The sequence below is a fragment of the Ambystoma mexicanum genome, chromosome 1p, assembly GCF_040938575.1.
Source record: "Ambystoma mexicanum isolate Mex_15411 chromosome 1p, UKY_AmexF1_1, whole genome shotgun sequence".
Lineage (NCBI taxonomy): Eukaryota > Metazoa > Chordata > Amphibia > Caudata > Ambystomatidae > Ambystoma > Ambystoma mexicanum.
In genome coordinates, this window is record NC_090921.1 from 627,184,031 (window position 1) to 627,199,398 (window position 15,368).

The window sequence follows — 15,368 nt, forward strand, 5'->3', positions numbered from 1 at the left end:
AGTACATAAAGACAGTCTTAATCCCCTGGGAGGCCTATAGTATTGCTTTGTGGCTCCATCTTGGAGCCCATTGGTCAACTTCTAGATTTCTTCTTCAAGCCTTTAGCAGCCAGCACAGAAGCGTACTTAGCGTATACTATGGATGCCATTATATATCTAGAATGTTTATCCAGCTTCCAATTTGCTCATCACACTGGATGTGGAATCCCTCTATTCTAACATTCCACAGTCAGAATCCCTTCCTATTATGAAATAATTCCTTGACTGTAGGAGCGATCCTCAACTTATTCCCAGCAAATTTTTGATCGAACTCCTTGAGATAGTTCAAACCAAGAACTACTTTTGGTTCAAAGAGTCATTTTACTTATAGATCAAGGAGACTGCTATCGGGGCAGCTTTTGCCCCCAACTATGCAACTTTATATATGTGACATTTTGAAAAAACCCTCATTCTAGAGTACTCTTATCCCTTCAAGCAAGCTATCATGTTTTTACAAAATATATATCAACAATATCATCATCATTTGGGACAAAGTCAAAGATAACCATGAATATTTTTTGGCATAGATTAACATTTTGAATGCTCATTTACGCTTCACCATGTCTGTTAGGGATAGGCCAATACCCTTTTTGGACCTTCTAGTCAAGATCAAGGACGAACACACTGTCGTGGAACTGTATAGCAAGGCGACTGACAGGAACATGATCCTTTATTTTTACAGTTTTCATCCTCAATCTTTGCGTGTAAGCATACCCTATGGCCAATTCCTAAAAGCCAGACATAATTGCACTAACACTTAAGATTTTTCTATACAAGCAGACATTATACAAAACAGATTGTCAAACAGAGGATATCCGTTGCATGTACTTAGACAATCTCGCAAGAGGGCTAGGAATCAACATCGTGAAATATTACTAGCGAAAAATACCAAAGAGAACTTGACCAATGCACGGATGGTGTGTGTAATGACTTTCAGCACACACCACAATGCTATCAAAAAAGCCATTTGTAAACAGTGGACCTTGCTGCAACTAAACAACCCTACTCTTGAATACCCCATTCACGCTTTCAAAAAAGGAAAAAATCTTAAAAATTGGATTTCCAAAGTCGATAGAGCGAAAGTGAAACAAGATCAAAAACCATTCTGGGCCTCTGGGGACCCAAACAGATTTGCTGACATTTTCCGTGTGGTTACTGTTGCCAGTGCGAGTCCACCATGGTATGGACTTGAATCACCATTAATAAGAAATTATGGACACTTAAAGACCATACCACATGCAACTCGAAGAACGTCATTTACGTTATTATCTGTCCATGTTCCAAGTCATATGTAGGCAAAACATCTAGGCCTGTGAAATTCAGAATTACTGAGCACAAGTCCAAAATTAGGACAAAAAACTTTACATCACCCTTAGTATCCCCCTTTATTGAAATACACCACAACTGTGAGGAACTTAAATGGTGGGCACTCGAATACATGAGGGGTGTGGACTCCAATTCCATTGCCACTAGATTATCCCAACAAGAGCAATGGTGGATGTACACACACAGAGTTATCACACTGGCCTCAATCAACAAGAAGAGTGGTTATTATGTGCCTAATGGGCCATCAGAGTACTTCTTAGTCAGCAACTGTGGGTCTCTGATAGCAAAGCCGCTTGGAATATGTATACCTTCTGGTGTCCTCAATGCCTGTTTATACTTAGTTATCCTTTCCTTTACCTTTTTTCATTTCTTTCTTCACCATATCTATTCTTTTCTTTATTTTGCATTTTTTACACATCTTGGTGCTTATATATCCCATGGCATGCCATGTTATTCATGGGAGCTCCAGGCCACATCCGTGCCACGAGATTGTGTTGCCCCAGTTTAATTGGCAGCTGATTTTGTTGTTTTTTATCGACACATCAAGAATTAATGCAGTGTCATTTTCTCCGACACTTAGCATTAGACTAAACACGATTCAGTCCTTTTCGGTTTCTTACATGGCCATGGGAAAAGGAAGGCGGGCGTTTGTTACATCTATGGCTTCCTAGTTTAACTTTCCAGCGTTACGCAACTAGCCAGACATCACGTGTCCCATCTTTACGTCCGTACGTTACCTGTCCTCACAAGCTACATTCACGTACATCTAGCGAGACAGCGTTTTCCGTAAACAACCGGGAAAAATCTTTGATGTTTGTTTCCACTCAGTATGGCATTCGAAAACGGATGAGATCAGTCCTACTGTTAATATACTTTAATTTATTTAATTTTGGCCTTTTTGGATACCGACTATGATTCTACATGCCATTTAAACTCTATGGGCCTCATTACGAGTTTGGCGGCAGCCATGGAGCTCTAAGCTCCATGGCTGCCGCCAAACCGGGCTCCTTTACCGGGTTCCCTGAATGGGGAATTACCAGGCCATTCTGAGTTCAGAGGGCCCGGTAATTCCTCCCTCAGGGAACCCAGCCCCGGACCTTCCCCATTCCCATTTGAGCCCCCATAGTGCTCAATGGGAATGGGAGAGGGATTACGACCGGCCCGCTGTTAGCTCCCTCTTCCCCTCACGGGACCCGGTAACGATGCCTGGTTTTACATAATGTATTATGTTGTAATGAGGCCCCATGTCTCTATATATAGACCATAGACCATTGGGCCACCAGCACAGGTGATTAAGAGATGACGGCAGTTCTACTTCCGCATCATATAATTGCAACATTTTGGTTACGTTTTGATTTAAACATTCATCAGGGCCCCCTGACCTCTTTGAAGTCAGGAGTAAATAACTTTCCTCGCCCTATTTAGAACATCTTCTGAACGTCTTTATATGGTGGTATTGTTGTCAGCTTCAATTTATCAACACTAGAAGTTAGTTTAGATTCTATAAATCATAAGGTTTGCTGTTGTCAGCCTTCCATTTATTTACATCATTTTAGCGGTACTTTATGTCTCCTTGCAGTCATCGTGCACTGACTAGTTCCACGAGATAATGTTCACTATGGAGTGGATCGGAACACTTCACGGTTCTACCTTGTCCATGGTTCTCCATGCTGACTCACGAATTTTGATACATTAAGACACCTCTGGCTCCTACAGACAGGTGAGTGTTTGTGTTTTAATGAACAGTCTGACTTTAAGTTACTAGCCCTGCGCTGAGAGCGTGTTTGCTGATTATCTCACTTTTCCTGAACTAGGGACTGTATTCATCCCAGTTCCTTTTTTGTCCTTTTTGTCTCCACAGATCAATTCATTTATGTCTGTTTTTTGGATCGAGCTCGGGACTGGTAGGAATTTTTGCTGAGTTTGTCCTTTTGGGTCAAGACTATGGTATATATTGTTCTCCCCTTTGTTTTCTATTCTACTGAATTTCAGTTTGGTTGTGCAGAGAGATTGGCTTGGTCAGAGTTTTTTTAATATGTTGCATTTGTATATTTTTCATTTGACAGAATGTGTGTCTTCATTTCATCACAAAATTGCTGTCTGAAGAATAGAGCCACACAGGAACAAGTTGCGATATCTCAGCATCAGTTATTACTACCTTGAATGTGATATTTGGTGGGTTTTCTTTTATTTGAGTGCTTTGTCCTGAGAAAGACGATTTATCAGTCGTTGAAGACTAGATGCATCCAACTGTTGATACTACTAATCCAAGGATCTGTTTGGGTGACATGTTGGTTTTTTTCTACTGTGTCCCCACAACTTGTAGTTGACTCAATGCACATCAATTGACTTTAGATTCAATGTACTTTAGACTGAATGCACTTTAATGACTTAATGCCCTTTAATTGACTCGATTCAATGTATAAAAGACTCAATGTACATCAATTGATTTGTTCGATGTACTTTAGATTTACTGCATCTTAATCCATTTCAAAATTGATTGCGTTTCCTTACATCTGTATGTTGCTCTATTATATATTTTAGAGAGTCACAGCCTCTTTCCCCGTGAATTTGGATCATGCAGAGCGAGTTCTGTCCCTTGGACATCTTTTCATTAGCATAGATTGTACAATAGGTTTACACTGTGAGATTTTAGGCACTAGTTCCTGTGATACTCTGTGTCTTTTAATCTATTTTTGAGGCCCTACATGAACTATGGGCAGAATATTTAGATCATTTATTTTTTAGCTTCATGATGCGAATAAAAAAAGAAATTGAATATATGTTTTTTTAATGTTGTTTTGAATCTGCCCTCCTCTCAGCCATCCATTTGAAGTCTGTTAAATATCATTAAATAACAATTTGTGTAGAGTTCCGCAAGACATAAACCCCTTTGTACCCACTACGATTGGTTGGCACGCTTGTGCCAGTCTGGAATATTCAGTTCACTTAGAAGCATGTAAGCTCATACCCAAGTGCCAGAAGGTGGACATAACTTTACCTCCCCACCCAATTAGCCCAACTTCTCTCATCCTTCATGCCTTCTGCCATAAAGATTGTCTTTGAACTTGGCCTTGCAGTATATTCTCGTCTCTGGGAATATAAGGGAGTGTCAGCATGCGCTATCGCCATTCTCGAACTTCTCGCCATCACTATTTTCATCCTTGGTTCACGTGACAGGAGACCATGATCTGGTCCATGTTGCAGCATTTAATTGTCTTAAATGAATACAACTTGGCACACTTGGTGTTCTTTCTTTACACTTTAACAAGGAGTGATTCAGCTTCTCATGTTTGCTGCCTTCAAGAATCAATAACCAGTCTTGGCTGCTTCAGCCTTTACAACAGGCCAGACAGCCCTTCCAGACTCTTCCACGATCTCAGCTAAGTCGTTGCTGGGACACAGCTCCTGGCTCTCCTCTTCATGGGTTCGAGCTTACTAAAGTTATGACACTGATGTAAAGTTTCTATATAATGGCGGCATCACCTGCAGTCTATTCACTACTCATAGTCAGCTTCTAAGATTACTTGATCTTCTTGCTTTGCAGCATCTGTACAGTTATTGAACAGCTTGCATTTTCTGCAGTGCTTCTCACATGTGCAATCTTCTTTTCGCATATGGAAGTTTACTCAATTCTTTACTTCGTCATCAGTGTCTATAAGAACCATGCATTTTCTTCTTCAGCCATTCCTCGGGGCATCACACTCGTCTCCTGTGATGTCACCAGCTCCTCTTTCGCTCATATTCATATCCCTTTGGGGCGCTCCTCCATTAGATTTTCTTCTCTTCGGGAATACATTTGATATGGCGTTCTCAATGGATACCTTTTCTCGAATATTCGCAGCGGAATGGTCACAATTGCTGGTGTCACGCATGGCACAATCTCAGGCTTCCAGCATACAGGTATTAGGGGGGCGGGGCTTCCTGCAGAGGCATGTGGCTGCTCCTCTACAAAAGGCAGATTCTCATTAATGGTTGGTGACAGAGCATTACTTCTACTAAGGCGGTAGGGGGCGGGGAGATCCCTACCCCAAAACACTTTGTAGGAAGTCTGGAACCCTTTTCTGGAATGGCGGCTATCCTAGAAGCATTTGCCAGTTTAAATTACAACACACCTTACCATTTTGAAGCAGCAGCCTCCTCAAATGAATCTCTTGCTACAATGCAATAGTCTTTGCCCTTCTGACTTTCCCAATCCCCCGTTCTCCCTGAGACCATTCCCCAAATCTGTCCAACAAAGTTCTGAACCAAACTATGCCATCTGTCCTTCGCTAGATGCATCCTACACAGATGAGCTATGTCAATCTTGTGCATTTCAATTATATGTTTAATTAACTAGGAATGAAAGGTGCTGTTTCCTTAAACCCATTATATGTATCAGCCAAAACATGAAACTATGTGTAACACCTGTTCAGGAGTTGCCAGAATACATTAAGAAACATAGTACATGATAAATGGCTTTCAGGATGTGTGAACAACTTCTGAAAGAAATAATGATCATGTTAAAGGCGTGACTTCTGGGTGTGTTCTGTGTTCCATTGGGCTTTCTGATGCAGCATTGAATGGTTAGATTTCCCCCCTGCAGCAACCAGGCAGATTAGAAGGTACTCTGCAGCGGGTGGCTGAACAGAGGGGAGAGGTTCTTTCGCCCATTGGGGTTGATCCCTGGCAGAGAGGGGGGATACGCTCCAGTACGGCGCAGACGGGAGGGAGACAAGAATTGATTTGGCAAGAGATCTGAAGAAGGCAGGAGTAGGTCGGATGTTCGTGCATAGACTAGACTGAGTGCAGGACTCCACCTTATGAAGCACCCAGCTTCCCTGCAAAGCGAGAGGGGTCCACTCCTTCATGCGTTCCAGAGAAAGGAGCATGGCCTGAGCCCACGGAGAGAGACAGGTGGAGTCGAGGCCTGTTTGAACCTCTGGAGGAAACCGGGTACTGTGGACATCCAGGGAAGAAGTTCAGGACAGATGAAAGCAGTGAGAAAGATACAGGCAATTCCCATTGTGTTTATTTCCTGGGACAGTCTGCTACTGTTTTCACCCAAATGGAATCCAGAGACAACTGTGTTGCATGTCTTTCTAAAACAAGGGCAGTTTGTTTTTTAGACTTATGGAGGTGACCATATATCTTAATCTAGTTTTAGGGGCCAGTCATCCAGCGCACACGAAAGGGGTACCCATGCTTGGCTGCCCCAGAGCACGGGCTGGTTTAGCATAATTCCTCTGACAGAGGTTAACTCAGTGGCCAGCAGCGTCTTCCAAGTAAATGGAGACCTGTGTCAGAGAAAGGAAGTGGTCCATAATACGTTTCATCCAGCTGCACTCGAACTCTAATGTGCTTAGCAATGAATGGCCATGCCAGGTGGAATGAAATGTCAGACAATTCTCAGAATAGAAATGCTAGTGGCTGTAAAGATTGTGACATAAGAGAAATACAAAAGATTGAAATGAAAGGGTGCTGGATATAGTTGGAATTGGAGTCTTTTGTTTATGCAGCGTGTACAGAGTCAATGTGTGAAACAAGGCATGACAAAGATGTCTGACATATGTTCATGCAGTTGCTCTATGTACAAAGGAAAACCCCTTTATACGCACAGAACAAGTGGTGTCAAAAGTCAAAAAGACATACATGCATTGTTATCAAAAACGATGAAACATGTCATTTGTTTGTGAACATGCGTCCAATCAGTAACATTACATCATTTGTTGCAAACAAGGAATGTTGATACTCAGTAGCAAAATGTGAGCAAAGTGCACGATCAAGATATTCCAAAACAAGAGCACATTGCTACATTTAAATTGTAAAGATACAATCCAGAATCTTTAAAGCATATTTTCGGAACAAGCAAAAAGTCCAGGCTATCGAGAATTTGTAACACATCACAAATTTCAAAATGTAATTGTGGGGAGGAGTCGTACAATTTGTCCTCATTTCTAAAAAGCGACTTTTTAAAGCTTTTTCGGCTACCAGGAGTACTTCGATCTAAGCCAAACCTTCAACAGGACGCAGTATGGTTGGCATGGGTTACTGTGAATTGTACCCACCAGGGAGTGCTCCATGAGGATGCAGGCAACATGCCTGCACCATTGACTATGGATTCTCAGCATAACTCGCCCATACTAACTTAGCAGATATGGGACGCTGTCCGTTTAGTGTTGCGTCAATGAGGTCAAAAGTGGGGGGACAGAAGTTCCTCTGGTATTCTTGAGTCCATAGAACATCAACCTTGGATGATTTAGGCCTCTGACATTTCTTATCATATGTGTTCTTCAAAGACCTGATTCCGGCTCTCCAGAGCCTCACTGCCTCCAGATCTTCACCGCCCAAAGACATTTGAACTTAGAATTCTCCCTGGCATCTGCAGACTTAGAACTTGGCACTGCATCCCTGAGCATGCGCTATACTGCTGACGTAAGGTTGCTGTGCACCATTCACCACCAATGCATGATGGGCCACTGTCCACCCTATTGGGACAGATAGAGCACTGTTGCTTGTCCTACAGATCAAGCCAAATGCAAAAAGGAGGGAAATCTGCAGTAAAGTGACAGTAGCTGAAACCCGGGGCATGTAAGATGAAAGATGACGAAGATCCGCTTGCTTGCATTCAAAGTATTCAGGAACAGTGGACTTTGGAACTAATGGTGCCTTCTTAACTTCCTTCTTAGGGTCCCACTAGTTTCTTGAGCTGTCTCTGTACCTGTTCTGGCAATCCCTGACACAAAATACGGTAAAATACTGGCAATGCTTTCCCCCACGGCTCCTTCGTTTCCAAAGCTTAACCTTGAAGCCCACTTCCTACACCTCCTTTTAAAACGAATATGTTGTGCAAAGAGACAAGGAGGAAGGGGGTGGATCCAACGCAGACAGCTTAGTGAAATTGATTAACAGTGTTGCGTCACACATCATTTCAAGCCAAGATGGAATACTCAGTACACCTGGCCTGAAAAGGCAACTGACTTGTCAGTCAATTAATAGCTTTTCTGGAAATTATATTACACCCCTGTGCACCCAAGAATACATGTGTGTCCTTGCATGAAGCACAGTTAGACGAAGAGGATCACTTTGCACGCTATTGTAAACATTTTAGGGGTCTAAAAGAAATCCAGAAGGTAGAGTTACCATTATTCCCGGGGACAACTATTGAAAGTGTATGGCTGATGATTGGAGGATACAATACACATGCCATCGGGGAATACAATAAATGACAATGAGCCATCACACTAAACATAACAGAACCATTATAAATACAGGAGCGTAACCTGCTGCTTCCTCATCACCTAAGATCTGGCTTTCCTCACAAGTGAATGGAAAGCTAACAAGGCATGCACGTCAATATAAACATTGGTCAACTTTCATCTGTGGGTGCTGGAGGCAAAACACCCCATCTGCTAACTCACGAAGGTACTAAAATGGTTCCTTTCAGCCAACGCATCATTGTCAACACTAATGGGACACTCTCCCTTCAAGGCTCTGCATACTTTCTTCGCCTGAGCTCTTCATTGGGTTTTGGGTTTGAAGGACTGATAATGGGGATCGCTTTTCTTGTGCAACACTGCAAGTTATAGAAACTTGAACATTATAACTTTGCTTCCAGACACCGCAGGATTATATCCTGTGTTGTGCAACCACTGAGAAAGATCTCGCTGTGCACATGTGAACATTATATCCGGGAAACATAAGATACGGGTTACCTTGAAACTGTCCTGTTTTGCCTTACTAGCCATCAGTGCTCAGCAGGCTGAGCGATGAAGCCCTATTTTGATGTGGAATAATGAGAAGCACCACTACCAGCCCCAGAATCACATTTCCTGTTGGTAATTCGCATGATTGGTTATAGAGGAGTCCCGATTGACAGAGGGCCAGCTGGCAGCTAGGAGACAATCCTTCTCTGAAATTGAATGGATGGTCCAACTTGAACTCTATATTGAAATGTTTTGGGCTGAATTCATATTTTCGTCAGTTCTAGCAGCACATTGGCCACTGTTCACTAGTTTCATGGCCAGCACTGCAATGAGAAAGTTATGAGAAGCTACATACCACGAGGGGGCACAAAGTGGCCCAATTATGGTAGCATCAACCCTTAAACTATTAATGATTCGTTATTTATACAGTGATTATGCCTAAGCACTGTACATAGAACATATTTATATACCTCATCATCATCCCAACTGAAGTTGGTACTAATTTATCGACCTCGGAAGGATGAAAGGCTGAGTTGGCGTTGCTGGGAACTGAACACGAGAGCTGCAAATCGCACATAGATCACAGTTGAAAGAGCTCGACCTGCTGAGCTATCTTACAGCTAGCAAACAGGAGCTACACTAGGAAAGTTGCCTTTTTGGAACTGCCATTTCTGATTAGATTACAAATGAAATTAAGTACAAAGCTCTTTAGAGTACCTAGTTTGTAAACTATGTTTTTTCTGTTTTTTATGACACTGTAACCACAATTCAGAGGGTAAAAAAGAGCTGAGAAAGAACCTGTCCATTTGTGGAAGATGGAATCAGGCCCGATAATAGCTAGGTTGACAACATTATTGTCATGGCTCAACAGCTCATATTGAAAAAAAAATAATGCTACAGAGGAGAAGAGAGCAAGGAAGTGAGCAGAAAGTGGTTAATCTTTCGACAAGACAACGCAGCAAAATAACTACTAAACAACAATAGAGTATGTTTTAAAATATGCCACGACGTGCATCTTTATAGAGAACAAGTGCTCATCTCTTTCGTCTTTACCCAAGATCACAAGGCTTAACTGCAGGCAATTCATTTCCCTCCCAGTGCTCAATGCTTTCCTCCTAATGGGCTGCAACAGGCAGCATCATTATAATATCTAACCTCTAATATTTACCGACCCTAAATAATTTGCTTGCATTCCCACTATCATTAAAATTGAGGGTTCTCTTTGAGGGAACAAGGGGGTGTTTTTAGTTTGACTGTACATTTCAGACACAAGAAACAGGAGTCTTTGAGGAGTGGGGAGAAAGAGTTAAGGTACACCAGTGGCATAAATCAAGTATGGGGTGAAAAAAGCACTTTGTTATTGTGGCAAAACCACTAGTCCTCGACATGATCCTCCCTTAGTTATATAAGTCGCTAGTGGAGTGAGAGTGACACCCATGAACTGCTCAAGTCATCACTATTAATCTGTCCTCCAGGTCTGATGATCATCTCTAACTCTTCTTTCATCGTTTCTTCCAGGTTCCAAGAACATTCAGTTGGCGGCCTTCACCAGCACCGACTCCCCGGCAGCCTCCAACCTTGCGCTGGCCCTGTTGGCTGACACGGTTGTAGCCGCGTACTATGATGGAAGCACAGATACTTTTCAGATTCCCGACACAGGCCTGAAAGACACGGTGCAAACATTTGCAAATTTTTTTCCTATGGAGCGTGTCAGTAATTTTCATCAGATGGTGATGAAGGATATGTGTATGAAAATCAACTGTTCTGATCCAGTGTCTGGTAAAATAACCTTTTGTTTATGACGCATCCAACATGCAAAAGACGACTTGCTTTTTTCGTAGGCCTAAACAAGGCTACAAAAGTAATGTGAAGGTGACTTAGAGACAACTGCTTTTAGCTTCCCTGGTTGGTGGCGCAGCCAGCACTGCCATCTTTTTTGATATACCTAGTAGAGGGGGGAGGCCATTGACTTGAATGAGCCCTGCATCCTAAGCATTCCTTGCAGTGTACATATGCGTGCATGCCAAGTAGTTCATCACAAAAGGATAGATACAGCAAGGAATGCTGTAGAGCACGCGCTGCCCATGTCCGAGAGGATGGTGGCGGGAACTGGTACCCAAGTCCTGCTTAAAGTAGCAGAGGAGGGGCATGATGTCTCTGCCCTCTGCCTGCCTTCTCAGGCCCCCCATTATTCCCTCACCAATGGGGCAAAGTAACTGGGCAGGGCACGGGGGGCATATGGATGCTTATCTCTAACATTCCTGTACTCCATCTGGCTTCCCACTCTCATCACTAACTAGGATGTGAGCACGAGTATGGAGTGCACGGATAGGATACCCCACTCCAGTATCCCTATGCTTCCCCTACCTGGCTTATTCTCTGGTCCCACTGTGAAAGGGAATTGGAGCCGGGCTGACTTTGAAACCCGGTAACTGCTGTGTGTATTATGTATGATGGAAGCTGGCCATGATGGGCTAACTGGGAATAATGGCATTTGACCATGCTACTCTAATTGGGCAAAATTGAATGAACCAATGTTAGCCTAAATGGAGTTGCACCATGATATTCTAATTGAAAAAAAATTAATGGAACGCTGATGGGCTAGTTGGCCATAGTGGAGCTGGATTATGATGTACTAACTGGGCATAGTGGAAATGGACCATGATGTCCCAACTGGGCATAATGACTTAGGGCAATTGTAAGCTAACTGATATAAATGAAATTGGACCATATGGAATCAAAAATGACTGTGCCAACAGAATACATAGAAATCTGTCCAGGCACTGCCAAGCAAGCATAATTAAACCTAACCATTCAGTGCTAAATGGGTCTACTGTAAATTGGACAGTGTAATTACTGCATGCTAACTGGGCCCAGTGAAATCTTATACTGCTGTGGTAAGTGGGCATAATGTATTAAACTGACATAAAATATGCTGATAGTAGTAAAGCCTGATACCTTTCCTCATCAAACAAGCCTTGACAGCTTTCCACGCCCCTTTAGGGCGGGATATCCGGTCCCTATGACGTCATATCCTAGGCGTGGCCCCCTGGGGCTTCCCCCGGAAGTTCTGCCTGGGCAAAATCCTGTCCCGGAAGTGATGTAGGTGTGTTTAACAGGCCCTGGGTCCTTAGCGGGGGTGTCCCACCGGATGTGACATCATGGGGGCTATCGGGAAGGTCCCCCCAAGGGTTGGGGCCCCAAGGGGACTTCCTCCGGATGCCCCCAAAGAACCGGAAGTGTGGAGCGGGGTTTTGAAGGGTGGGGCGTGGCGTGTAGGGCGTATATATATATATATAGCAGTGTTTTGGCTGGAGGTCCAAGCCAATCCTGAGGAACGGGTTGAAATTCGGATTTAACAGCATCAGCGCGACCGGGCAGGTGCGGTAAGGTAAACATAAGATTGAAGCTAGGGGCGCGTTGACTAGGGGTGGCGGTGTTAAAGCGGGTCTTGAGTATAGTGTGGCAGGGTGTCTACACTTATAATAAGACAGGTAAGAATTAGAAAAATAAAAAATAAAAATAAAAATAAAAAAATCGAAAATACATTTGTAAATATATAAAAAATGGCAAATTATGAAAAATTAATTTTCATGAACATAAAAAAATTAATAATTTTTTTATACTTATGAAAATTAATTTTTCATAATTTTCCGGCCGGTTATGCTGGGGAGAAAACATTTAAAAAAAAAAAAAAATTATAATAATTTATGAATAATATTCATAATAAATGTTGGGGTAATGGGGCTGAGTCCAACAGGCTTGTGAAGCAAGACCCGAAGGTTCTGCAAGGGTCCATTTGTGAATACTGGGCCATCAGTGGAGGTCTCTGTCCTTTTCAAGGCACTCAGGCTGCAAAATGACATGCACAAGGGTCTGCGCAAGCCATGTTCACCCCACACTCCTGCCAGCCGTCTATATATATAGAGAGAGCTCAAAAGAAGATGTTGGGCCCAGCCCTGTGGTGTTACAGCTGTAATTCAACAGGAACAGGCCCGGCGGATATGCTGTTGATCTCTGAAATTCCAAGGGAGGCCGGAAATGGCCGCGGTGTCCGCATGGTCTGTTCTTGCAGCCCTCAGCAGGATGGGTGGGGTGGCAGTGCTGTGGTCTGAGCCCCGAGGGGCAGCTCTGATGGATCACTTTGAATTTCCGGGGGATGTTGCCACACCCCTGCAGCCCCAGGCGGTGGAGGAGCCCTTGAAATTTCCGGGAGGATGGTATCCGGCTGACCATGCAGCCCCCAGCCCTCCCCTTCCCCCAACACCCTTAGATCCGGGCTCAAAGTCCTAGGGCCTTATCTTGAGTGGCAGAAGCTGGTGACCATCTGGAGTTAATTTCACAGATATCTGCAAAGCCCGCCACTTTTGAGATACCATTATAAAGAGGGGTGGTTTAACTGTTGTCAGCCCTTGTGTGACGCCTGTTAAGAATTAATCAACTGCAGCCCCAGTGTGTGTGTGTGTGAAGTCATCGTGCGTGCTCGTTACAGCTACCATGCAGGAGCAGGATCAGACAAACGATCAGGTAAGGGTCTATAAACTCTGACATGCGGCAGCCTCCATTAGTTTTATGTAAAATGCTAACTTTTCCTAATTTATCTACAGGACCTCTTCCCAGACCTTTCACTAGGGGATGTACTAGATTTTAGTCCTGCCCCAGGTACTATCTTTTATATTCAATTATTGGCATGCCACTGTGTTTAAAAATATATACATGTACATAGGTACAGAATATGTTTGTTTGTTAGACGCAGGGGTAAATGCTGGGGGCCGCTATGTTTAAAACATTGGTTAGCGTGTGGTGCTTTAAAGACATATGTGTAGTTGCACCATATTAGCTTTTTAAAAAACAATTGCCAGTCCGACCTGTCTTTTGAAAAAATAATGATAATAATAATGTGGCCATCTGTATTGTGCATGCATAGCCATGGGCCCCGTGGCGGGGTGTGCTGAGGTGTCCCGGTTTTGCGGGTGTCTTTGTCTGTATTTGGGGCTCTGGTTCCCCTTTGCCATGATTATGTGCCCATTGGAAACTGTAGTGTTCCCTGTTTTATCGTGTTGTTGTAGTAGGGGGGCATTGCCAGGCATGCACAATAGCGCACATCTGAAATGTTTTTTATTTTTTACAATTTAAGCGCATTTTAGGCAGTGATGAATGAATTATAATATGTGCTTCTTTGAGCAGTAACATTTAAACCCCCAGTCTCCTCCAAACGCTACTTGTGTGTGTGGGTGTGTGTAGCGCTTAGACAACCCCCTTTCATGAGACAGGCCTCCTTATGAGGTCCTGGGGGCCCAGCTCCTCTAAAGCTCTATGGACCAGGCGCCCCTAATGCAGCCCGCACCGTCGCAGGCTATTTACATTAAGATGTTTGCGGTTTGCAGCCATCATCCGTCCATTGTAGCTGCATTAGCATCTACATGGGGTGGATGGCCTCTGCATACCGCAAACATCTCAATGCTGATACACGTCTTTCTTTTGTAAAGAAATACAGACTTGTATCCGCATTAAGATGACAACTGCAAACAGCTGTTATCTTAATGCAAATACAAGTCTGTATTTCTTTTTAAAAAGAAAAACGTGTATCTTTTGCAAGAGGCGCACATTGTGCCTCTGATGTTGTGCTGCTGGGGGCTGGTGAACAAAGACACCGCACTCAGGCCAGAGCCCCAGGCAAGCGCTTTTCAATAGATAAGATAATCCTTATCTATTGAAACGCGCGTGTCTGGGCCTATGGCATCAGGCGGCACTGAGGCTGTTCACTGTGCTCGTCACGTCTTTCTTTTGTAAAGAAATACAGACTTGTATCCGCATTAAGATGACAACTGCAAACAGCTGTTATCTTAATGCAAATACAAGTCTGTATTTCTTTTTAAAAAGAAAAACGTGCATCTTTTGCAAGAGGCGTACATTGGGCCTCTGATGTTGTGCTGCTGGGGGCTGGTGAACAAAGACACCGCACTCAGGCCAGAGCCCCAGGCAAGCGCTTTTCATTAGATAAGATAATCCTTATCTATTGAAACGCTCTTGCCTGGGCCTCTGGCATCAGGCGGCACTGAGGCTGTTCACTGTGTTCCTCCTGGAGGGGTGAACAGGGCCTAGCCATTCCTGTGCACCCCTCCAGGACTCATTTAAAAATGGGCCCCCATCCCTGATCCATGGGTAGGGGGTGGGGGCATGAGGGGGCTCAAAAACAAAAGGCCATTTGTCCTGTGCAATTTATGTGAATTATGCACATTTTATTAAATTGGCGTTGCATAACCACCCAAATTGCACAGGCTGAATGGCATTTGCCTTCCATAAAATCAACACACT